The 25284-nt window shown below is 38.0% G+C and overlaps 1 non-coding gene across 1 annotated transcript; it reads right to left on the minus strand.

The window, feature by feature from the left end:
• Positions 1 to 321: 321 nt before the first annotated feature.
• On the minus strand, positions 322 to 423 carry LOC129481415 (U6 spliceosomal RNA). Its single transcript, XR_008657415.1, has one exon. It is a non-coding gene; the product is annotated as a U6 spliceosomal RNA (small nuclear RNA).
• Positions 424 to 25284: the final 24861 nt, after the last annotated feature.

Raw genomic sequence — 25284 nt, forward strand, 5'->3', positions numbered from 1 at the left:
CTGGAATGCACTGCCTTAGACACCTAACTGGCTAAGGCCCTCATGCTCTTCCAGTCTTTTCTTCAAGTGAAATAAAACCTGACCACCTATTTAAAACTTGAAACCCACATTCTACTTGCCTCCGTGGCATTCTTGATCCCTATCTTTCTATTTCATTTTTTTTTCCTATAGCATTTCTCAGCTTTGAACACACTGTAGAATTTACCCCATTATCATATTTATGATTCATTGCTTCAGAACGTATGTTCCACAAAGACAAGGATCTTTGTCTGTTCCACCAATATATCCCAACTGTCTGGAAAAGCACCTGCTACACGTACCCAATTAGTGCATCATTATTGGTTTATTTTTTACTTTTTAGGGGTCATGCTCATCTTCTCCGTATTGTTCCCATTTTAGTATATGTGCTGCCAAGGCGAGCACTGCATCATTGCTACATGAAGGAATGAAATGACTGTCTGGACTTCCAATACTCAAGTCCTGCTGGATTCCCTGGATAAGGCCCACGGCCTGCCCCGTAATTATTTTAGCATTCCAGACTTCTGCTTTCTAGCCTAGTACCTACCTATTGTCTAGGCCTGGTAGGGAAAAATTAAGGAGGAATCTTAGCCCACAGCCACTGTAATTGTTTTTATTTTGAATGGAAAATTGTTTGTTTATTTATTTATTTATTTATTTATTTATTTATTTATCAAATTTTGTACTTCCACAGGTTTTTAGGGAACAGGTGGTGTTTGGTTACATGAGTTAATTCTTTAGTGGTGATTTGTGAGATTTTGGTGCACCCATCTCTTAAGCAGTATACATTGAACCCAATTTGTGGTCTTTTATCCCTCACCCCCTTCCCACTCTTTGTCCCTGAGTCCCCACAGTCCATTGTGTCATTCTTATGCCTTTGCATTCTCACAGCTTAGCTCCTGCTTATGAAAGAAAACATATGATATTTGGTTTTCCATTCCTGAGTTACTTCACTGAGAATAATAGTCTCCAATCCCATCCAGGTTGCTACAAACACAGCCGCTCTAATTCTGCTTTTGCTGTTTTATTGCTGATGTACAGATTGAAGAAAAACTAAATTGAACTACTCCCTACAGAAGCAAAGTTTTAGCTCTATGACTTTGGAAGGTATTCCATGATATCCCCTTTACTTAATTATAGTCTATTTTATATCTTAGATCTTGTTCTTTGAGGGAGAGAGAAGCTTTCCTTAAACAGAAATCTTTTAACTCTTAGTAGGGAGAGTAGAACCATTAGTAGGGAAGTAGATTCAATTCAACATTATTTACTGGGCAAAATTCCTATCAGAAGATTTATTTCTTAGCCTGATTTTAATCCAAATGAAAAATGTTACAGAGGTAGAGAAATCTAAGTATTCATCTTAATTTCCTGTAATTTAATTAATGGCTTTTGCCTCACCTCCTGCATCTGACTCACGTTTGTCTCAAGAACATTGCTCCACAGAAACCCGTGGTTCAAAGCAGCAAAATCTGTCCTCTCAGAAAACAAAGGCTTGAGCTTTTTTTTTTTTTTTTCATTTTTCCATCATCAGCATGAGAGCTCATCTTCAGGAAATACAATGATGTCAGAAACTCGAATTGGCTCTTAGTGGGGTTTTCCAATTTCACTATGTGGTTTTAGGAGGAAAAAGCTGTCCTATCAGCCCATCTTAGCAATCTGAGTAATAGAGGGGAAAATTGCAGTGAAAGATATGTGGCTTTGAGTACACACATTCCTTTTGCTCCCCAGGTTTGACACATTATGGAATAACCTTTTACAGAAATTACAAAGCTTTCATGTTGCCCCTTCCTACTTATATGTGGATAGCTGGGGAGAGAAGAAAATTATGTGCAGTTACAAAGCATTGACTTTTTAGTTCGCAGGGTTTTTTTCCCCTTTCATATAGCTGTATTTACCCATTTCTTTCATCCTTCACATAATTTGATGGAAGTGGCCATTCGGGGCATGGCAGGGAAGGATGAAGAGAAAGAAAACACTCTTTTTATTAAGGCGATGAGAATTGAAACTGAAACAGGAAGATGAGCTAGCATTATCCGAACAATGGCCCGTGGAAGATTCTGGTTCCTGATTAACTCAGAACAGCCGAGTGGGCAGAAATAATAAGGAGGCAGAGGTCATATGGCATTTCTCTCAAACTCTGGCACACAAGTGAGCAATGAGTGCCTTCAGCTGTTGCCTCAGCATGAGGGGAGGCGAGAACTGACTATTCAGATTGCCAAGTGAACCTGAAATTTGTAAATTAATACATGCAGATGGGAGGAAGTAATTGGGACCAGCTCTTCCTGTGCATCAAGGGGCATCTGGAAGTCTTTCCAATTCTGGGGCAGTTATGCAATGGGGGTGAGGCTGAGTTTGGGTGTTATCTTATTTCCCCTTTTGGAGCCCCCAGCCTCCTCATTAGGGCTGCTCATTTTATGCCAGGTCGTGACCTATATTGCATTGAGACTGGACCCTACTTAAAAATGAGGTTGTAAAGGTTTTGCATGTCTACCTCTGTTCCTCTTCGGGGTATATGTATGTGTGTGTGTGTATGTGTGTGTGTGTGTAATAGACAGAGTCTCTGTTGCCCAGGCTAGAGTGCAGTGGCACAATCTCAGCTCACTGCAACCTCAGCCTCCTGGGTTCAAACGATTCTCCTACCTCAGCCTCTTGAGTAGCTGGGATTACAGGGGCCTGCCACCACACCCAGCTAATTTTTGTATTTTTAGTAGAGACGGGGTTTCATCATGTTGGTCAGGCTGCTCTCGAACTCCTGACCTCAAGCAATCCACCCACCTCAGCCTCCCAAAGTGCTGGGATTACAGGCGTGAGCCACCACATCTGGCCTTCTTTGGGGTATTCTTAGTGACTAAAATCAGCTTTCAAAGCCCAATCTCTCCTTGAACCACTGCAGGGCAGAGTGAGGATGTTGTGGGTGAAGAAGGCCTGTATGATGCCTCTCAGGTCACTACAGTAGGCTGTGGCCTCTTTGTGCTACCCCTGAGCGATAAACAAAGCTCCAAGTGAGTCTGTTACTACACAAAGTTTCCCATCACATTTCATTTTAAATTTTATTTCTATTTTTTAGAGACAGGGATCTTGCTCTGTCACCCAGGCTGGTGATCACTGTAGCCTCAAGTTCCTAGGCTCCAGTGATCCTCCCACCTCAGCCTCCTGAGTAGCTGGGACTACAGGTGAACGCCACCAGGCCAGGCTAATTTTTTAAACATTTTTTGTAGAGACAGAGTCTTGTTCTGTTGCCCAAGCTGTCCCATCATACTTCAAATCTGTATTGGTGCTTTCTATTTCCATTTACTACCCCAGTATCTAATCAAATCACCTTAACCCCAGGCACTGACACCCCACAATGATGGATTCTGGGAGAACAACAGACAAAACTATTGCAAAAGTTATTAACTCACAGTGATAGGAAAATTAGGTCCCTGGATGGTCTCACAACTTCCGGTGAGGAAGGTTTCCAGAGCTGTTTTGTCTCTGGAGAATGAGATACAACAATAAAAAGATACTTACATCATATAGCACTTATTGAAGGAAGGAAATAATGAAGGGCTAATCCAATGCTATAGATTGCGAGTTGAGAAAATGAGGCTTGGAAAAACGAAATAACTTTCCCAGCCACTCAGGCCTTGTGTATTAGAGTCAGGTGGAAGCCCAGATCCCTGAACCCTCTGTTCTGTTTTCTTTTCAATGAATCATGAGAACCCTTAACATGTACTATCTTTTTAGAGAACCAACTTATTTTTTTTTATTTATTTATTTTTGAGACAGAGTCTCGCTCTGTTGCCCAGGCTGGAGTGCAGTGGTGAGACTTGGCTCATTGCAACCTCCACCTCCTGAGTTCTAGCAATTCTCATGCCTCAGCCTCCTGAGAAGCTGGGACTACAGACGTGCACCACCATGCCTGGCTAATTTTTGTATTTTCAGTAGAGACGGGTTTCTCCATGTTGGCCAGGCTGGTCTCAAACTCCTGACCTCAAGTGATCTGCCCACCTCGGCCTCCCAAAGTGCTAGGATTACAGGCATGAGCCATCATGCCCAGCCAAGAACCAACTTTTTTATCATCATGCACTGGGGGCTCTCAGCTTGAGTTTGAGCTGTGTTCACTGCTGAGAGACGCACAAACCTGGCCATATCCCTAGGACTGGTAACATGAGCCAGCCAAGAATTTCTCTGCACAAAGAATCTCAAATTTTGCAAAATAACTCATCCTAAGCAGGAGTGAATTAAGGCTCGGCAATAGGGCTAATAAGAATGTCTTATGCTCAAAGGAGAAAGGCGATTTTTCATCAGTCAGCGTTCATCTTTCAATTCAATCTTTATTGATTCATTCCTGAGTTGAGGGAGGCAATTGTATATTCTCATAAGAATTTACTTAGGAGCAAAAATCAGGGAATAGATGTCTCCCTGCCTTAACCCAGGGTGTCACTGGAGTGATATAAACCAAAGCTTATGGGTAGGAGGCAGCACTACCCCATTCTCTGTTTCTTACTCAGTCTATATGAACACCACCACTTGAAGTTGTGCAGTGCACAACCTGTGCAGCCAGGTGCAGAGGTCTTTGTTTGGAGTATATTAAAAAAAAGTTTTTTTTAGAGACAGGGTTTTGTTATGTTACCCAGACTGTTCTTGGACTCCTGGCCTAAAGCTATCCTCCTGCCTCAGGCTCCCAAAGTGTTGGGATTACAGGTGTGACCCACTGTGCCTGGCTAGGATATAAAATTATTCTCACTGGTGGACTAGGAGACAGTAACAGATGGGAAAAGGATAAAACTTGACTCAGTCATTAATAGCTGAGAAACCTTAAGTACGTTATATCAATTTTCTGAGGCTCAGTTTTCTCACCTATAAAATGGATGTCTTAAATGGAGTCATACATTCTCAGTGGTTAAAATTATATGACTGGTTGCACCAATCTACACCTTTTGCTATTGTAGAGGGAGTGTAGTAGTCCATTCTCGCAGTGCTATAAAGAAATACCTGAGACTGGGTCATTTATAAAGAAAAGAGGTTTAGTCGGCTCACGGTTCTGCAGGCTGTACAGGCATGGCACTGGCATCTGCTCAGCTTCTGGGGAGGGCTCAGGAAGCTTTTACTCATGGTGGAAGGCAAACCTGGAGCTTGCATGTCACATGGTGAAAGCAAGAGCAAGAGAGAGAGAGACGGGAGAGGAGAGGTCACCCACTTTTAAATGACCAGATCATGCAAGAACTGCCCCTACTGTGAAGACAGAACCAAGTCATGAGGGATCTGCCCCCAGGACCCAAATACCTCCAGCATTGTGAATTACAATTCAGCATGAGATTTGGGCAGGGACAAATACCTAATCTATGTCAGAGAGAGATCGCTGTGTCTGTGAAAATTGTCTTTTGGGGCAGCACATTGGCCCATTTGAGAACTTTTTTGCCCACCCTATGGATCATTTCTCAGGAAGAAACTTCCTGAAACAGGCATCATTTTGCAGATAAGTCAAGAGTTGCTGGAGTGATGGCTCAGCCTCAGCACTTCACAATAGACTTCTGATTAGCACCCTGGGTGTCACGAGCAGGGGTTGAGTCAGCTGTGCCTCCTGCTAAATAAAGGTCTGGTCGTGCCTACACCCTGACAGGACCCCTCCCCTTGACTTCAGAGATGTGACTTAGGCAGGAGAGAGCACAGGGAGCTGCAGGTTGATCATCAGCTGCATCCCAGCGTCAGGAAACAGCGCAGTGAACAGACTTCTCTGATTTTAAGTTCTCTGCACCATTGTCAGATGCTATGTTCAATCAGGTGTTCCAACGGTATGGCCACTGCAAAGAGAATTCTGGATAGCCACTCCACACATGTGCCCATTTCCTTTGGAAAATGAACTATGTTCGTAGAAATGTCTCTTAGGATGTTAAGATGAAGAAAGAAGACTGGGTCCTTTGATACATGCAACAAAAAGATTCTTTGACTGCCATTTAATGTGTTCTAGAATATAAGGATGTTGGAAAGCTCCCAAATTCTTTGTGGTAAAGCCAGAATAACAGTAATATAAAAATCAGATGAAGGTATGCAAATAGAAAACCTGAAAGCCTTCTCACTTTTGAATAAATATCAAAGGGAAAAGTTTAAATAAAATAACACTAAATAGAATTGATCAGTCATAAGCTAACAGAATCTTATCCTAGGACAAATAGGGTTTATCATAGAGATTGAGCCCTGTGTAAATGCTGTCTCTACCATTTAATAGCTGGATGATCTTGGACAAATTACTAAACCTTTCTGTGCCTCTATTTTCTTATCTGTAAAATGAGGATAATTATAGTACCTACCTGATCAAATGGTTGTGTGGATTAAATTAGTTAATGTGTATGAAGGGCCTGGCACATGGCAACTTAGCTTTTATTTTGCTTAGTGTTTATTATTTTGTTTATTTCATTAACAAACGAAAGCTAAGTCGCCATGTGCCAGGGCCTTCATACACATTAACCAATTTAATCCACAAACAATCTGATCAGGTAGGTACCATAATTAATGGGTACTATAATTATCCCCATTATTAACTAGTTCCAGAAATATAAGGTATGAGTCAGGGGTCTAACTTTTTTTCTCAAGTGAAATGATCATTTGTTTCAGCACACTTTATTAAATAATGGTTTATTTTCTGACTTATTTGAAATAATGAGCCTTATCACATTCTAAATATCAGACTCCTTCCTTTCTATTCTGTCACCTGCATTAGAAAGTCTGTTCTTGAACCAGCAACATACTGTTTAAATCATATTTTTAAAATGTTTTAGTAACTTGTACAATATCTCCCTCACAAGCAACTTACTTATTGTAAATTGTTTGGGTAATTTGCCCTTTTTTTCTGATAATATGAAAAGGGAACTACAAACTAATTCCAAGTACATGTAGCAAAGTAAAAAGCTTAAATAATAGTAAATACCTATCAGGTATTATTATTTTTCTAATGTAAAATTATTTAGATGATATTTGATATCTTTACTATATTCCAGGAAAATGATATGTTGATGGTCCAAGTGTTCTTTTAATTATCTCAGTAGGTTTTAAATGTTCTTATAATGACTCTTTTATCTTTATTGTTAAATTGATGATTTGTTTTATCATTAGAGTAAATTGGTACTTTCTCCCTGGTATATACATGTTCTAACTGGTCATTATCCATATATATATCTATTGTCCATTAACGTTATATAGTTAGTTTTTTAAATACATGGCTTTGTCTTTTTTTAGTTTTAGCATGTTTTTCTCCTTGAATTTACTTTATTGAGCTTTTAAGATAATCATATCATCTATAAATAATGAAAATTCACTGTCTGAATTCCAGCTTATATACTACTCTTATTCTTGACTAGTGAATGCTAGAATTTATAGAGCAATGTTAAATAATAGTAATAACTCCCCAACAGCTTTTTTTCCAGACTTGAACAATTATGTGCCTGCGTTGTTTTACTGTTAAGGGTATTAGGTTTGCATTGAGATGCATTTAGTAAGCTATTTGATAAAAATATTTCTCAAAACTTAGCTTAATAAAACAATTTTTAAATCAAATACAGAGGTTACATTTTCAAATGCCTTTTCACTTTCTGATAATTTTCTCCTTTTACTGAGTTACAAAATATAATATTTTCTCTTACATTAAATGATCCTGGCATTCCGAGAATATCTCAGAATAAGCAACATTAATTAATGTTTAACTTGGAAATTTTTGCATTTATAATAACATATATGATTGAACTTTATTTTTATTTATTAATTTTTTTGAGATGAAGTCTTGCTCTGTCACCCAGGCTGGAGTGCAATGGTGCAATCTCGGCTCACTGCAACCTCCACCTCCCGGGTTCCAGTGATTCTCCGGCCTCAGCTTCCCAAATAGCTGGGATTACAGGCACCCATCATCACTCCCAGCTAATTTTTGTATTTTTGTAGAGATGGGGTTTTACCATGTTGGCCAGGCTGGTCTTGAACTCCCAAAGTCCTGGGATTACAGGTGTGAGCCACCGTGCCTGGCCTGATTGACCTTTAAATATGTTTGCACTGGCTGTATCAGATTTGTAATTCACTGTTCTGGCAGAATCATAAATGAATTTTTTTTTAATTCCCTTCTCTTTCTTTTCATGTTCTGGATCATTTTGTATAGTAAATAGTTATTGTTCTTGAAAACATTTTAAGAATGCACTGGTAAAATTATGTGGAGCCAGAGCCTTTTGGGAGATAATTATTTTTACAATATTTTTAATTTCCTCCCTTACTGTTGGTCTATTAAGGTTACCTATTTTTTGAGTTAATGATGGCAGTTTATATTTTTTAAGGAAAATTTTAACACTGATATTTTCAATTTATTACAAAGCATAATATTCTACAAAATGTGTTATTGTCATAATTGCCATTCTATCTGATATGACATTATTTTGGTTTCACATTTGCTGTATTTATGTTCTTTCATTAATGAAACTGACATGTCCCGCAACTGAAAACAAAACAAAACAGAACAAAAATCCTTATTTATAGGGCTTTATTGTCGTTTTCCTATTGAATAATCTCTGCTTTTATCTCAGTTTTGAAAGCGTCCTTCCTTATATAGTTTTGGTTGTTGTTTTTGTTAGCTTTTTCATTTAAATGCTTCATTTTTTAAAATTACCCTTTAACAGTGTATAATGTTTGATACTAAGCACTTGTCCCTGAGTACAGCTTTAGCCTCATGCTATGGGCTTGATTTCTAGAGTTCTTGTCACTTTCTTAATACTCCACAATTATGCTTAGATGTGTTTTGGCCTTGAGTGATGTAGGTGAGCATTTTGTTTTGTTTCATCCAAAGTGGTCAAAGTATATTGAAAACTATTACTGAAACACCATGTGGAGTTGACACTGAGCAGTCATTTTCTCCATTTGTAAGCTAGTGAGCAAGTGGAGAAAATAATTTCCCAGAGAGACTTAAGGAATGGAATTAGACATCTACATTTTAAAAAAATCTCCAAGAGTCTTTAATATAATGGAACCGCAGATAGATATTTAACAACCATTGTACTAAACTAATACCTCTTAGCTGCAGCAAACCAACAAATTAAACTCTTTCCCCTTCTCCTCTCCACCACCCTACCTCTCTATCTTCCAGAACATACTAAAAATTAAACATTTCACCATGCTAATAAAACCATACATACAATGACTGTCATTTACAAAGTACGAGTTCTTGACTTTATAGAGCTTAAATATACAACAACACAAGGCGAGCAGATGGCAGAGCCCAGATTAAAAACCAGATCAAGCTGACTCTCACCAGCACTTTAAACTAGAATGATTGGAAGCCTCCCTTAGACTTTGAGATAGTGTCTTGCTCTGTCGCCCAGGCTGGAGTGCAGAGACACAATCAGAGCTCACTGAAGCCTCGACTTCCTGGGCTCAAGCAATCCTCCTACCTTAGCCCCCCAAGTAGCTGGGACTACAGGGATGTGCCACAGCACCTGGCTATTTTTTCTTTTTATTTTAGTAGAAACAAAGTCTCACTATGTTTTTTGAATTTTAGTGGAAACAAGGTCTCACTTAGTGTTAGTAGAACTCCTGAGCCCAAGTGACCATAGTTTTTGTAGAGATGAGATCTCATTATTATGCTTCCCCGTCTGGTCTCAAGCAATCCTCCCACCTCGGTCTCCCAAAGTGCTGGGATTACAGGCATGAGCCACCATGCCCGGCCCTCCCTTAAGCTTTGAATCAGACTCCAGCACTTGCTCTCCAGAGCACAATGTCTAGTGAATGACATATCTAGTCATGTAAGCAAACATACATGCTATGTAAATTGAACTAAATATTTTGTACTTGCTATTCAAACTTCTGCAGCAACCACAAGGTTTAGGAAATACCAACTACTTAACCAGCTATTTGCACATTACTGACAGGAGAGGGAAAAACAATGTATTTTTACATCATGAAAATGGATGCACACCAAAGCCTTCTTGAATATTTTTCTGACTCATCTCCTTCAAAATCCTCTCTCTCTAACTAGCTGCATTTCAATATAAATTGACAGTAACTTGTACATTTTTCATGACATTTTGCCAGTAATACTCCCTTTACTTATATAAGCAAAATTGTCTCAATTATCATTTCAACTATGATCATCGGCCAGCCAAGTGAATATTAACTAAACACTTTCTCCCTCAGCCCCCACAAATAACTGCCTGCCCCAAAGGAAGCAATTAGCTATAGGGCTTGCCACATGAATTCTTGCCTCATGATATATTTGTTTTTTAGAAAAAAAAAAATACCTTCACATAACAACCTATACATTCACTCCCTGATGAACATCCTGCAAGTTTTACTAATTGCATTAAAGGCAGTAATTACTGATGATAAAGAATGAGACATTAACTATTCAGTGTTAGAGGTCAAGTCCTTGAAACGTCGCATGGATTCTGCTGAGTCCGCCATTTGTTTGTATTTTCCCTGATCAGTACACAGCTTACATATGCACCAAGCCTCTTGTAGGTTTTCATTCAGAAAAGTCAATATCCAAGGGCATATTTTAAATTAATCAAACCTGTTTTTGAGAGATAAGCTAAATGAGTTCTTTAAAAGGAGAATGTGAAATGCAAACTTATGTATTCATCATTATATTTAGCTTCAAGAAATAACCTTACATAACCCCACAGTGGATTTAAATGATGACTAAAACTCAGCTTCAAACCTTTTAAGAGATTTTCTATAGTCATAGGTGGCATTCAGTGTTTCAGTTTGCTTTCTGCACTTATAATTTAAATTATGAGAGAGAAATTCAGTCAAGTCAATAAATATTTATTAAGCATCTCATATACTATGGGCATAGAAAAGGAGCGTGAGATACAGTCTGTCTACCCAGGAAGGAAAGTCTTGCTGAGGAAAAAAGACTTAGATACATGGAAACAGTCATAGATAAATAAGAATTGTATGGAAATGATGTAAGATTCGTGGTTTACAAAGGCTGTGCTATGTCCTACAGTTTCTCAGTTGCTTGCTGGCCTCTGCTCTCCAGTTTATTATAGCCTGAAACCTACTTCTTTCCACTCTAACTGCAGCCCATAGAAGCCTTAGATGGAATACTTTCTCTTTATCAAATGGGAGATTACCATTATTCTGTGATTAGAGAGTAGTTTTCATAAAAGATTATCACATAAGCCTTAAGCAGCCTGTGTGAAAGAAGAGCTTCAGTCAAAACAAAGAAAGTGTCTTGGAGCCATTTCCATTGGCAGCAAATTACCCTCTGGAGCAACTCTAAAATCTTTAAATATTCATTGATTTCTTAACAAGTAGGAACTTGAGGATTTCTAGACTGTAGCTCCCTTGAAGAAAGATAATTTTTATCTTGATTGGCCCAGTGCTTACTTCTGTAGTACACACTAGACTTTCAATATTCCCTATTTGCTTGATTTTTTTTTTTTAAAGAATGAATGAATGTGTCTTCTTAACAGTGTTAAAATACCAGGCAAATTAGCACAGTACTAATTTGGATAAAGTATCTTCTGATTCCTCTAAATAAGCAAAAGCCTGCATTTAAAACAATCTATAAGTTATTTCCAATATTTGCCTTTGACAGCTGGCTGCACTGTAGAGGAGCAAATGGCTAATACCAGAGCAACAATGATAGCAGACTGCTGTGTTCTTTTGGCTTTTTGTGTATAAATGTGGGTATTAAAAATGTTTGAAAATGTAGTAAGGAAAATTATTCCAAATGGTGAAAATAAAAATCTAGTGAAAAAAAGTTATTACTTCCAACCTTCCCACTGATTTCCAGGTGATAACACTGCTCTTTCATGTCCAGAGTTCCACTCTCTCATCTATTGAACTTACAGTTGGCAATCAAATAGATGTCCTCATAACATAAATTGTCAGAATACCACTGATGAGTTTCAATATTCTAGCTCTTGAATAATACTAGGAGTCCCTGATGTGAGAGCTGTGTCCCACAAAATGGAAATGACTCTTCGGACTCTGAAATGAGACTAACTTCTTGTTTATCAGGTGAAATGAAAAGATTAATGGGAGCAGATACATATAGATTCCCAATGCAGTGAGGTGATTATAAGTAATCCCTCCTTGACGGTACAATGTAGCAAAAGCTAATGTTTCTGTTGCTCCCTCTCAGCAGCAAGTATGAGCTCCCCTTGCATAATTAGAATGGCCCTTACAAGTAAACCCCAGTCAGCTCCACTGTGGATGATCCAGTGCTACAGGCAAAAATGACAAGCAGTCGCCCACCTGGAAGCCTGGACATTCTGAAAGAGTGTCATTACAGGAATTATTTTTGCAGAGGTTGCTATGGTTTCTGGGCTGCACTTTCTCCTCTCTCTATAGTTGGATGATTTTAGTTAATCAATGGCAAGTCACAGTGTAATCATTTTCTCTTCAGAGAACACAAGGAAAAAGAACAAGCCTGGAGTCTCTTGCACAATGTCACTGCTGACAGTTATTTTTTGGCTACAAAAGAAAGACATATTCTTATTCTAAACGTGAGCAGAAAAGGAAAGTTGAGAGAAAATTGAAATCACTTTCCAATCCAGGCTAGTCTTTTGAGAACTATTAGAAAGACTGTTTACCCAAGTGATCTCCCAAGAATTTTTTTTTTATTAGGATGCGCATCCAAGAAGGATGTGAGAGAAAAATGGTTCCTGCCCACAAAGAGTCTCGGAATCTTCTTATTACCTCTGGAAGGTGTCTGGGCATTGAGGAATCATAATGAGGGACTAATATTGCTCTACCTAAAGTTAATCACTGCTTCAGGTTTCTGCAAAGTTTCTTTACTGGGTTTATTAAGAGAAAAAGCCGCTACTCCATATATTGTCCAGTGCAAATGAAATACGGGAAACAATGCTATTAAGGAAAGGAAAGAGATAGAGAATCCTTACAAGTAGGACCACAAAAGAAGCTCAAGAGATTACTCAGAGAGCTCAATATGCAAGAACTGACACCAAGAGGAAAGGCAAGTCTTGTGTCTTGAGGAACTTTGCCTTTGTTTGTAGAAATTATGAGCCTCCGTCTCAAAAAAAAAAGAAAAAAGAAATTATGAGCCTATGAGTGATTTAGCAAATCTCAGGTAACATAGAAACATAAAATTCAGTCAATTTCCTTTTGAAATTTTGTGAGCAGCAGTCAAGGCCAGAGTTCAAGGGCCCTTAAACAAGTCACATCATTTTCAGCTGTTTTGATGTAAAAGCAGGTGTTTAATTCATTCCATATGATTTTAGTTTATATTTGAAAACAGGATCAGCTATGTACAGCTCTCTATTAATAACGGCTGTTTTCTGCCCACAGAAGAGAAATTCAGAGCCTTGGCATACACCATCAGATATATCAGAACAATCATGGTTATATAATACACATATAAGATAATAAGTTTCAAAAGAATGTGGGTTTAAGGTAAATGTTACTTTTTCCTTAATTTCTTTTAATTTAATATAAATTATCAATAATTGAGAAACTGAGATTTTTCACAAATGCCCAAAATGTTTTATTGATAATAGTGTCTTGTTTATTTCTGGTGTTATCAGACCCCAGTTATACTATTTACTTCTTGATGCGTTTTATGTACAATGAATGCACACAATAATTTTGACATTCAAATTTTCTAGATATTACTCTACCAGAATATCATTTTGGAGATGAGGGAGAAAAGTTCAACGTGAATTATATGTCTGTGCTGATTGAGTGGTAATTTTCGTCATTTACTATCTGAGAATTAAATTTGGTTGGATTTTACAATTCTGCATTTTAACTTTGCTACTTTTGGTTTGTAATGTTTCCTGTAACTATGTGTTATGGAGAGTGATTATATACCTGATTAGTCAGCCATGCTAGTTTGGGAACGGTTCACAAACTGTCTCCCAACTTACCTATATTAGCATTAAAATGGTCATTTTTTTAATGATAAATTTTAAAGTTCCTACTGGCAAACAAAAGTTCTTCTGAAATGAATTACATACATTAAATTTAAAAGAATTGATTGATATCTACATGGTAGAATACTCAGTCCTAACCTTGGCATATGGCATATGTGTATACATGTTAGTTTCCTTCCTATGAATTTTATTACAAAAAAAATGGGGCTCCATGACACTTTATCTAAATTGGATTTTTTTTTTAAAGATCTAGAGCCATGTCTCCATTACTTCATCCTCAGATGACCTTGCATCATAGAGTCTTACGAGAGATTAAGTGAGATAACATGTATAAAAGACCCTGCAGTCCTGGTATCTATTCCAGGCCTAAGAAGAGACAGATATTGTTACTTCAGGAAAGTACGTTAATCTGTTAGGAATAGAGGCTGCCCTTGGCTTTATTTGTCACTATTATATTCGTAAGGCTTACCATGCTGCTATTTTTAGATTTGGCAATGTGGTGTGTATCCCTGATTTATTCGAGAAAATAGGATTTTCTCCCCCTCGGCCCATCATGCCAGCTGAGAACTCCTCAGGCTTTGCAGAACATGCGCTTCTCATCGCAGTAGCTCATGCCCTTTGAGTGCTAAGATCACACAACTCTTCCAATCAAGATTTCCCTTGAAAGCCTGTAGAGTCTTTTAACAGCTCACACAACCTATTCATTTTGAGATCTGCACTCTTTCTAGCACTTTTGATGAAATCACATAGAATTCACCATAAGTTCAGGTTTATTTGTGAAATATAAATTGAAAGACTTTCTGCTGTGATAAAGGCCAGTTGGTACATGTTCCTGTCAAGTGCCTACACCTGAAAGTAACCTTTCCCAGCGAAATATACGATGGTGAAAATTGTTTGCTCTTCCGCTTGGGACAGTTTTTGCAATGTCTTTGAGACTATTTTCATTAATTTTTAAAAATTTTTATTGACATAATTTTTATGCATATTTACGGGGCACATGTGATACTTGGATACATGCATAGAATGTGTAATGATCAAATCAAGGTATTTAGGTGATATTATGATATCCATCACCCAGAACATTTATTATTCCTTTTTGTCAGGGATATTTCAAATCTTCTTTTCTAGGTTTTTTGAAATTCACAATGTGCAATTGTTAGCTATAGTCATCTACTGTGCAATCAAACACTAGAACTTACTTGTTCTATCTAACTGTATGTTTGTACCCATTAATCAACCTAACCAACCTCTCTTCATGATCATTATCACATTTCCAGCATCTGGTGACTATCCTTCTATTCTCTATCTCCATGAGATCAACTTTCTTAGCTCCCACATACAAGTGAGGACATATGACATTTTCGTTACTTTTATTGTTTTTGTCTATTTAAGCACCTTTGATAGAATATTTGGAAAACGGTTAAAAAGTCAAAAATAAACATTAAAAACTATCTACGAGCTGGGCACAGTGATGCACACTGTAGTCCCAAGTGCTCAGGACGTTCCCGGACTTGAGCTCAGGAGTTCAAGACCAGCCTGGACAACAGAGCAAGACACCACCTCTAAAAATAATTATCTACTATCACATCACTCAGAAATCACTACTGCTAACACATGGCGTGTTTTGTTTAAAATTTTATCCACACATACACAAACACAATGAACAATTACTATATACGTGATTGCTATCCACTTTTCTCCTTACTAGTGTAAGCATTTACTCAAGTTATTAATCTTTTTCTAGGATACCTTTTTAATGGCTGTATAATATTCCAATGTTTTGTTGTGCCATAATTTAATGATTATCCATTTTTAAAAATGTTTAATTCTCAGGTTTTTACTTACTGTAAGCAAATGCTTTTAGTGAACATCCTTGTTAATAAATATCTGGTCACATCCCTAATTCATTCCTTAACAAAAATTATAAGAAATGGTATTAAAGTGTCAAAACAAAGAATATTGTGGAGACTCTTGTTATAGTCATGTGTATGATCTTGCTTTATTCATTTATGGGGATGTTATAATAATTTCCACTCCCACCAACAGTTTATGAGTGCTCCTTCACTCCATCTTCACTAGCAATGAATAGCATCATGTTAATATTTTTACTGTTTGACTTTTTAAAAATTATTTCTAACTGGCACTTAAATATTCATTTCATGTATTATTGGCAGAGCTGAATAGTCCTTGTAACGTTATTTATTATTTGCACATCTTTCTGCTCTGTGAATCGTCTGGTCATAACTGTTCACTTTTTGCCATCTGATTGTGTTGTTCTTACCCTAAGGCACTTTCTAGTAAGAATATTATTCTTTGGCTGGTCATAGTTATTGCAATTATTTTACTCTCATTTGACATTTGCCCTTTACTTTTTACGAATGTCTATATACATGATTTTATACTTCATGTTATTAGTTTTAATACGTTTGTCCTTTGTGACTTCTCTAATTGTTTTATACTTAGAAAGTTTATCCATACACCAATATCTAAAAGAGTTTGAGATTTATGTTATTTTATTCTATATTTATTTCTTAAATACATCTGGATCTTTTTAGTGTAAGATGAGAAAAGAGTATCTAATCTAAAGTATGACTAAACAGCTTACTCAACAGCATTTATTGACTATTCCTTTTGCTATTCATTGATTTATGGTATCACCTTTATCACATACTTTTTTATATTCTGAGATTTATTTCTGGGCTAATGTTGATTTGTCTACTTATTTCTGCATTCACTTTTTCATTTAACAAATGTTTCTGAAGATCTGTTATGTGCCAGCCATGATTTTAGAAAATGGAGATAAAGAAATTAAAACCACATACAAATCCCACCACTTGTGAAGCTTACATTCTGGTGCAAGGTGGAGAGGAGATTAACAAATATGAGATGAATCAATAAGAGATATAATATATTAGATAGTAACAAGTGCTATGAAGAGAAAAATAAAATAAGAAAGAGAGATGGGGAGTTCATGCACGTAGGGTAGCAATTACTAGCTTGATGTGAGACATTAGTGGAAACTGCTCCTCTGACTGAAAAACATAAAATAATCTTGAAACCTGAAATACTCATGTCTTGGATGATGTCAGATAATGCTTCAATGGTGAGGTCAGGGGCCAGAACAGTTCTCTTATGATTTGTGCGGGGATATTACAGTGAGAAAGGACAGAGTTAGCCAGCATATTTACAGACAAGTAGAATCTTTTCCCCTAGGGCCAACTATGGAATGACCTCAAGAGCTGCTACATTCTTTTGTCACTTGAACAGTGCCCTATACACAGCTTTTGATTGGCCAAAAAAGAGCTGCTTGGTTTATGGATGGCAGTTCCAAGGTGATCAAAGAGCATCCTGTTTAAAAGGCTGACATTCTGATCAATGAAGGTAAACTTAAATCAGCTCAGTAGGCTGAATTGCATGATGTTTGCCTCTATGTTGGGATTTTGACCAATTCATGAGCAGTGGCCAATGGCCTAACCACATGGTTAGAGAGAAGGGCAATACAAAACTGGTCTATTCAGGGATACCTGTATAGGAAACAGCCCTGTGGGAATCACCATGTGAGTTTGAAGGGTGCATTTAAGTAGGATATGCCAATGCCCATCAGAAGAACCTTCTTCCAAAATCAGAAGTAATTTGAGCTTCCAAGTGGATTTCCTGATATACTCACTCAAGGTAGCCACCTGGTTCCATGAAACGAATGGACATTGAGGGGCTGCAGCAATGCAGAGATGGGTTGAATCTATACGTATTCCTCTTGAACTACCTGAGGCACAAATTAAGAACTGTTCTGTCTGCCAATAAGAGAGACAGAGCCTGCAAAAGGCTTTGGGCAGATTTTCTGGGGGAAGGTCCTGCACAGAGCAGCCAAACTGGAGTGAGGTCAGTAGCCCCAAGACACTACTAGTGGGTCCTGATAGGAATACACACTTACTCTAAACCAGGCATTGCATACCTGGTAGTAGAAGGGAATGCTCAGAGTGCTATAAAAGAACTGGAGCAAAAAATACTGCATCAGTCTTGACTACAGAGTAATACTTCCTTAGACATCTTCAGAATAAAGGTTTGGTAGAGAATTGAAATGAGCAATTACAACACCGGTTGATTAAAAAAGAGAGAGAGATAGGCATGAAGCTTACACTCCTTTATGAGTGTGTGCTTACACTCAACTTGGGGCAGTCCAAGGGAAAGTCCGTGTTAGACAGATTCCTGGTTTTCTGGTGGATCTGGGAAAAAAGGGCAGGAGAGGTTGCTTGTATGACTATGCAGTTATTCATTCCCATGAGAAGAAGATGCTGCTATGACTATACATTTTTCTTTCTTTTCCATATCACCTCAACTTTTTTTTTTTGACAGAGTCTCACTCTGTCACCCAGGCTGGAGTGCAGTGGCGCCATCTCGGCTCACTGCAAACTCCGCCTCCTGGGTTCACACCATTCTCCTGCCTCAGCCTCCCGAGTAGCTGGGACCATAGGTGCCCACCACCATGCCTGGCTAATTTTTTTATATTTTTAGTAGAGATGGGGTTTCACCGTGTTAGCCAGGATGGTCTTGATCTCCTGACCTCGTGATCTGCCCCCCTTGGCCTCCCAAAGTGCTGGGATTACAGGCATGAGCCACTGTGCCCGGTCCTCAATTTTCTTTTTCTTCCCTAATGCAGTGGTCCCAGGACCAGCGCTGCAATTACAGGTGAAGAAAGCAAGGATGATTCCTAAACAAGAAACCGTAACTATGCTTTGAAACGTTTATACCAGATATCCTAAGGGCCTGATAGGGTAGGTTATGCCTTCACCCCATCTGGAACAAGTGAGATTAATAATGAATGCTACTATATTGCTTAGTAGTAGAAATAGCTCACTAGTTATGTGTCTAAGTAACCCTATGCTATATGAATAAGATGGAGTGAAGGGGAGGCACTCGCTAGACTATTATTCCTGCCTGCAATCTAAACAACCACAGTGGCTGAACCTAACATCCCACTCAAAGGTAGAAAAGTTTGAGTATAAATGGAGAAAAAGAAGAGACAGTGCCAAAGTGTAAATAAGTAAATAAATAGATTGTGCAATAAGATAATTCAATAGGCTTAGAGCAAGAGTTGACGTTGTCTCTTAGCTCAGTTATACCAGATACCTGAATGGATGAAGTCATGTATTTCTGAAGCCACACCTGCTTGTGGAACTTGCAAAGACTGAATGGGAGCCTGCACACTTTAGTGGGCTCACCCTGCAAGACATTTTGGTATACAATATAACAATGGACCAGGCTAATTATAATGACTGAATGGGATTCTAGTAATGTTCAAGTATCTTTGAACTTCTATTTTTCAGGTTACATCTCCTAATATGATCTGACACTAGCATTGTTGGTAAGATTATAATACTGATATAGTTGGTTAAATGTGTTGGGAAATTGAGTTAAAATCTCCTGTCCCTACCCTACACTGTCTCCTCCAAATGTTAGGTATATTTATGCTGATACTATTGCTGTATCTGTTATATAAATGCTATACCAAATGGGGATGCTCAGATAACACTTTGCTGTAAGAAAACTATCACCAAAGATCAGAAGATAGCTTATTATATAATAAAGAATGTGGTCTTTGTCCCTGGATCCTGAGAAGTTAATTAGAATTTCCTGTGTTATGGGACTGTCTTTTCTATTCATGAGCCCTTTGAACCATACCTGAGTTTATGCTAATGAGATGATTCTGGTGGAGGCTGGCCATGCTAGAAAGACCAACCATGTGATTAGAGGATTGAGGCTTTGATCCACATAAAACCAGCCCAATCTGTCAACCTCCAGGGAGGAGAGGGGGCTGGAGGTGGAATCAATCATGTTTCAAGTGATTCAATCAATTATGCCTACATAATGCCAATAAAAACTCTGGGTTTGCCCATCACTGGGCATGGTGGCTCATGCCTATAATCCCAGCACTTTGGGAGGCCAAGGAGAGAGGATCACATGAGGCCAGGAGGTTGAGACCAGCCTAGACAACACAGCGAGACCCCATCTTTAAAAATAATAATAATTAGCTGGGCATGGTGGTGCACAGCTTTAGTCCTAGCTACTCCAGAGGCAGAAGCAGGAGGATCACTTGAGCCCAGGAGTTCGAGGCTACAGTGAGCTATGATTGCACCACTGCACCTGGGCAACAGAGTGAGACCTCATCTCTGAAAAAAAAAAATTAAAAATAAGAAGAAACTGTGGACATCAAGGCTCAGGTGAACCTCCTGGCTGGTAAGCACATCCATGTGCCAGGAAGGCAATGCATCATAATTCCACAGGGAGACAGCAAGGAAGCTCTGTGTTTGGGACACTCCCAGTCCTTGCCCTGCATGTCTCTTCATTTGGTTGGTTCCGATTTGTGCCCTTCAAAATAAGACTGTAGTTATAAGTATAGTATGCTTCTGAATTCGGTGAGTCATTCTGGCAAGTTGTATCTGAAGGGGTCAAAGGAACTCCTGAATTTGTAGTCAGTCGGTCAGAAGTGAGGGTAGCCTGGAGACCCCTGATTTTGCAGCTGGCATAGGAAGTGAAGACAGTCTTGTTGGAGATTGTGTCCTTAAACCTGTGTAGTGTACACTAACCCTGGATCGTGAACATCAGAATTGCGTTACGGCATTGAAGGCGGTCTAAATAGATCTTGCACCAAGCATGCCAGGCAGAAGAAAGAAGTGCTGAGGCCCTAAAGCAGGAACACACCTGGAGTGTCCAAAGAAACCAGGAGGCTACTTTGCCTAGATCTGAACCTGTCAGGGCCAGGCTGTGCCCTCCTTGTACTCCCATCCACTTCTGCATCACCCTTCATGGCAGACCAGCACCCTCTGTGCCCGAATCCCCACTTTGGCATTTTTTCAGTCATCCCAAACAGGGCTAACGATGACTCTCCTTATATGCTGTAATCAAAACAGCCATTCTCCTGGAAGAAGGTATTAGAAACTCCATCTTATCAAGCTAAAGGAAGCCCTCAGGACTTCCGATATTTGACTGTGTGTGGCAGGATGGGGTTTGTTACTGTGCCCCGGTGCTATTCCATTCAATGCTGAGTGCACGTAGCATCGTTTCCACCCACATGGCTGCTAATGAACATCATTCTTGGTTTTCTAACTTCTAGATTTGGCTGATAATCTCACCTCTACTACTTCCCTCAGTCGCCCTGTGCAGCTGTTTACCGCACTGCCTTTCTGGTGTCTTAAAAACCCCTTCAGATTGGCAGTTTCATAGCTGCCTCTTTTATTAAAAGAAGCATCTTCTATCACCTTTGATTACTAAATGGTATGAGCAGATAATGTTTAGCTTTCTCCTAGACAAGAACGAAAATAAATGTGTGTGCTTTCTTTCCTCTTCTCTACTGTTGGGAAGAACAGTGGAGGAGAAACCTGAAAAGAAAAGATAATGTCTTTCATCTGAGACTCTTTTTTTTTTTTTTTTTTTTTTTAAGACAGAGTCTCGCTCACTCTGTTGCCCAGGCTGGAGTGCAGTGGTACGATCTCGGCTGACGGCAACCTCTGCCTCCGGGATTCAAGCGAATCTCCTGCCTCAGCCTCCAGAGTAGCTTGGGTGACAGGTGCCTACCACCACTCCTGGCTAATTTTTGTATTTTTAGTAGAGTCAGGGTTTCCCCATGTTGGCCAGGCTGGTCTCAAACTCCTGACTTCAAGTGATCCACCCATCTCAGCCTCCTAAAATGTTGGAATTACAGATGTGAGCCACCGCGCCAGCCTCTGAGAGAGTTTTTAAGACTCAGGTATGGGGGGGGACTAGGGCTTCCAAATTCCCCAGGAAGAGCACTGGGGTTATGGGACCAACCACTAAGAACAATTTCTTCTACCACCACCAATCCTTCAGCAAAGGAAGTGGCTAGAGGACCATAAATTGTCATTGGCCCATCTAAGAGTACCCTTGCCTGCAGAAAACCCAGTGTTTTTACAATGGCTTGACTAAAGGTAATAAAATATTACTAATTCATTCCCATAAAATGTTTAAATATTCTATGTCTAATATTTAAATTACTCAATACTAAATGTTAATATACATAAATATTTAATATTAAGACATTTAATACTAGTTAATATTAATATATTGCTATATTAATTAGCATGATTTTATAATAAAATATTTGCATTAATTATATATAGGTGAATATTTATTATGTATTAATATGTTATATATTAATAAAAATATTGATATAAATAAAATATTTTGTATTAACTGTCACAATACTTGCAATAAATCTGTAGATTAATTAATAACAAGTGAAAAAATTATTAAAAGTTTGCTGAATTACTTCCCTCATAGTTGTTTAAAATCATAAAAAATAGAAATGGTTGCAATGACCTATATCAACTACATTATCCTTTTATGTCTAATTAGCATGAAATACAATAAGAACAAGGAATGCTATTTAAAGTACTTCTTGATTTGTGAGTTCAATTTTGTTCCTACACTTAGGACATTGGTCTTAAGCAAGAAGTATGTTAACTAAAAGGAGTTACAAGCAATACAATCCATAATAAATAAAGAAAACAAAATGTTAGTCTTTTAATAACTCATGACATTTCTCTATTTTCCGTGCATGAAAAATTGGTCAATATGGTACCAGTGGATAGTTTTAGGCAATACCACTATAAGACAGTCCTTTCAGCTCTGAAAACAAATAAGATCAAAGCAACCAAATTAGCAGTTTGCAAAACTGATCACTTCTGTTTGAAGCAGCTCTTTAATTGCTCTTGGAAACTTGGTACTGTGTTTCTAAATGCTTTATCATAGACCCTATTTCTTCTCATTCTCTAATAGTAGTGTCCAGTAAAAATACAATGCAAGCTGTACATGTAATTTTAAATATTCTGGTAGCCACATTGAAAAGAAGCAGACAGATAGAGGGTAAATTAATTTTAATAATATATTTTTGTAACCAATATATCCAAAAAGTTCTCATTTCGACATTTCATTAATATAACTTAAATATTTTACATTATTTTTTCATACTAAGTCTTCAAAATCTAGTACGTATTTTACACTTGCAGCGCATCTTAGTTTAGACTCCTCTTACTTCATGTGCTCAATAGCCACATGTTAATGGCTCCTGTATTGGACAGGGTAGACCTGTAACCCCTGTCTAGGTGATCTCATCTGTTCCTGTAGACCTCGAGTCCATGTCTTAAGCCTAGATATTTCTTCTGAGCTTCAAACTTGCACTTAGAATGCCCAACAAACATGAATGGAAGACATCTTATAGATACCTACAGGTTTTTAGAAGTAAATGTAAGTAGAATAGTCCTTAGTGCTCTTCAATGATATTTAGTGTTCTTCGTCCTGATACTTGGTAGGATTTCACTTTCCTGTACCTTTCTTTGGCTAATGAAATTTGAGCCAAAGTGATGTGTATCATTTCAAGACAAAGGCCTTTAAGGAGCAAGGCTGATTAACCAAGTTTCCGTCTCTCTACAACAAACCAGAGATGCATCAGAAGTGGAGTCTCCATGCCCCAGCATTTCTCAGGGAAGGCAGTACGGAACAGAGCTCTCAGCCTCCTAAAGATTCATATGCACTGTGAGTGAGAAACAAAGCTCAGCTATGAGCTACTGAGATTTAAAAATCATTGTTACTGCACAAAACCTAACATATATTGATTAACACGGTAAGCAATATTGTATCCAGACCTAGTGACGCAGGACTTCATCTTTGATAACTAAGTAACCACATGGGTGCAAGAGTAGAGGCCCTTGCCAATGCTATTTGAAAAATAAATCTCAAGTACTAAAGGGCCAGCAGAAAGAACATGAATTAGGAGGGAAAATATTCCTCAAGGAAGTCAGGAAGGAAACTTGCCTGTCTTATAGTAGCTGGGTAGAAGGAGCAGGTGAAATTACTTAAAATTCAGCTTTCACCTGGGTGAAACATTCCTGGGCCAGTTACAGTCTGATGATGCTCATCCCTGCTCCCAACTCACTGCGTTCTCCTCTGTCTTGCCTGGAGCTATCGTCCTGAAAATCGCATTTCTCAGATTCTCTTGTCAGCTGGTCTATGATTGGGTTCCACTAAAAGAAGGTACCGGTGAAAGACTGCAAGATGAGAGGAAAGGAAAGGTTGTTCTGCTCTTGGCTTGAGCAGCAACAGTAGAAGGCTACAGAAAAATTCATACTGTACTTCAGGAAGAAGGAGGAGCCAGGATGAAATTTCAAAAAATAGAAGAAAAGAAAATGGTAAACAAATAAGCACATATTGACTATAAAACAATAAATGATTTGTTTTAAAAAGATGAAATTAAGATACTTTAAGACAATATAATCTAAAAGTAGGCTAATAGATATTAATACATTATAAAGTCTGCATGGCTGAGAGGAGGTTAAGAAAAAGTTATTGATTACGGGTGCATTTTAAAATTTTTCTCTAAAATTAGAGAAAAAGATTTCATAATTTGCAAACTTGTAAAGGAAAACAAGAGAGTGAATGAAATAGCAATAAAATCATTTTTTTAAAAAAAGCAGAGGGGATGGATGCCAAGACCAGGAAAAAAGGAAGTAAGCAGAAAAGCAGAAAGAAATCAAAAGCACAAAGGAAAACAGAAGAAATACATTCAAATATATCAATAATTATAACTAATACAAATGGACCACGTTATTTTATTAAAAATCAAAGATTATCAGTCTGGATAAAAATAATCTAACTCTAGGCTATTTATAAGAGACACTTCTATTGAGCAAGAAAAACAAAGCTGGAGGCATCACACTTCCTAATTTTGAAACTCATCACAGTGCTACAATAATCAAAACAGTGTCATATTGGCATAAAAACAGACATATAGACCAATGGAACAGAATAGACAGCCCAGAAATAGACCCGTGTGCACACAGTCAACAAATCTTCAATAAGGGTGCCAAAAATATACAATCAGAAAAGGCTAGTCACTTCAATAAATGGTATTGGGGAAACTGAATATATACAAAAGAATGAAATTGGAGCCTAATTTTATAACATATACAAAAATCAAATAAAAAATACATTAAAGACTCAAATGGAAGGGCTGAAACTATAAAACACCTAGAAGAAAACATAGTGAAAAACTTTTGACCTTGGGAATGATTTCTTGGCTATGACACCAAAATACAGGCCACAAAAACAAAAGTAAACAAATGGGATTACATCAAACTAAAAAGTTTCTGCACAGCAAAAGAAACAGTCAACAAAACACAAAAGAAATCTATGGAACAAAAGAAAATATTTGCAAGTCATATACCTGATAAAGGGTTAATATCTAAACTATATAAGGAACTCCTACAACTCAGTAACAAGAAAACCAATTTACAAGTGGGCGAAGGACCTGAATAGACATTTCTCCAAATAAGGCATACAAATGGCCAACAGGTCGAGGAAAAGGTGTTCAGAATCACTGATAATCAGGAAAATGCAAGTC

This window comes from Symphalangus syndactylus, chromosome 4 (genome assembly GCF_028878055.3).
Source record: "Symphalangus syndactylus isolate Jambi chromosome 4, NHGRI_mSymSyn1-v2.1_pri, whole genome shotgun sequence".
Classification (NCBI taxonomy): domain Eukaryota; kingdom Metazoa; phylum Chordata; class Mammalia; order Primates; family Hylobatidae; genus Symphalangus; species Symphalangus syndactylus.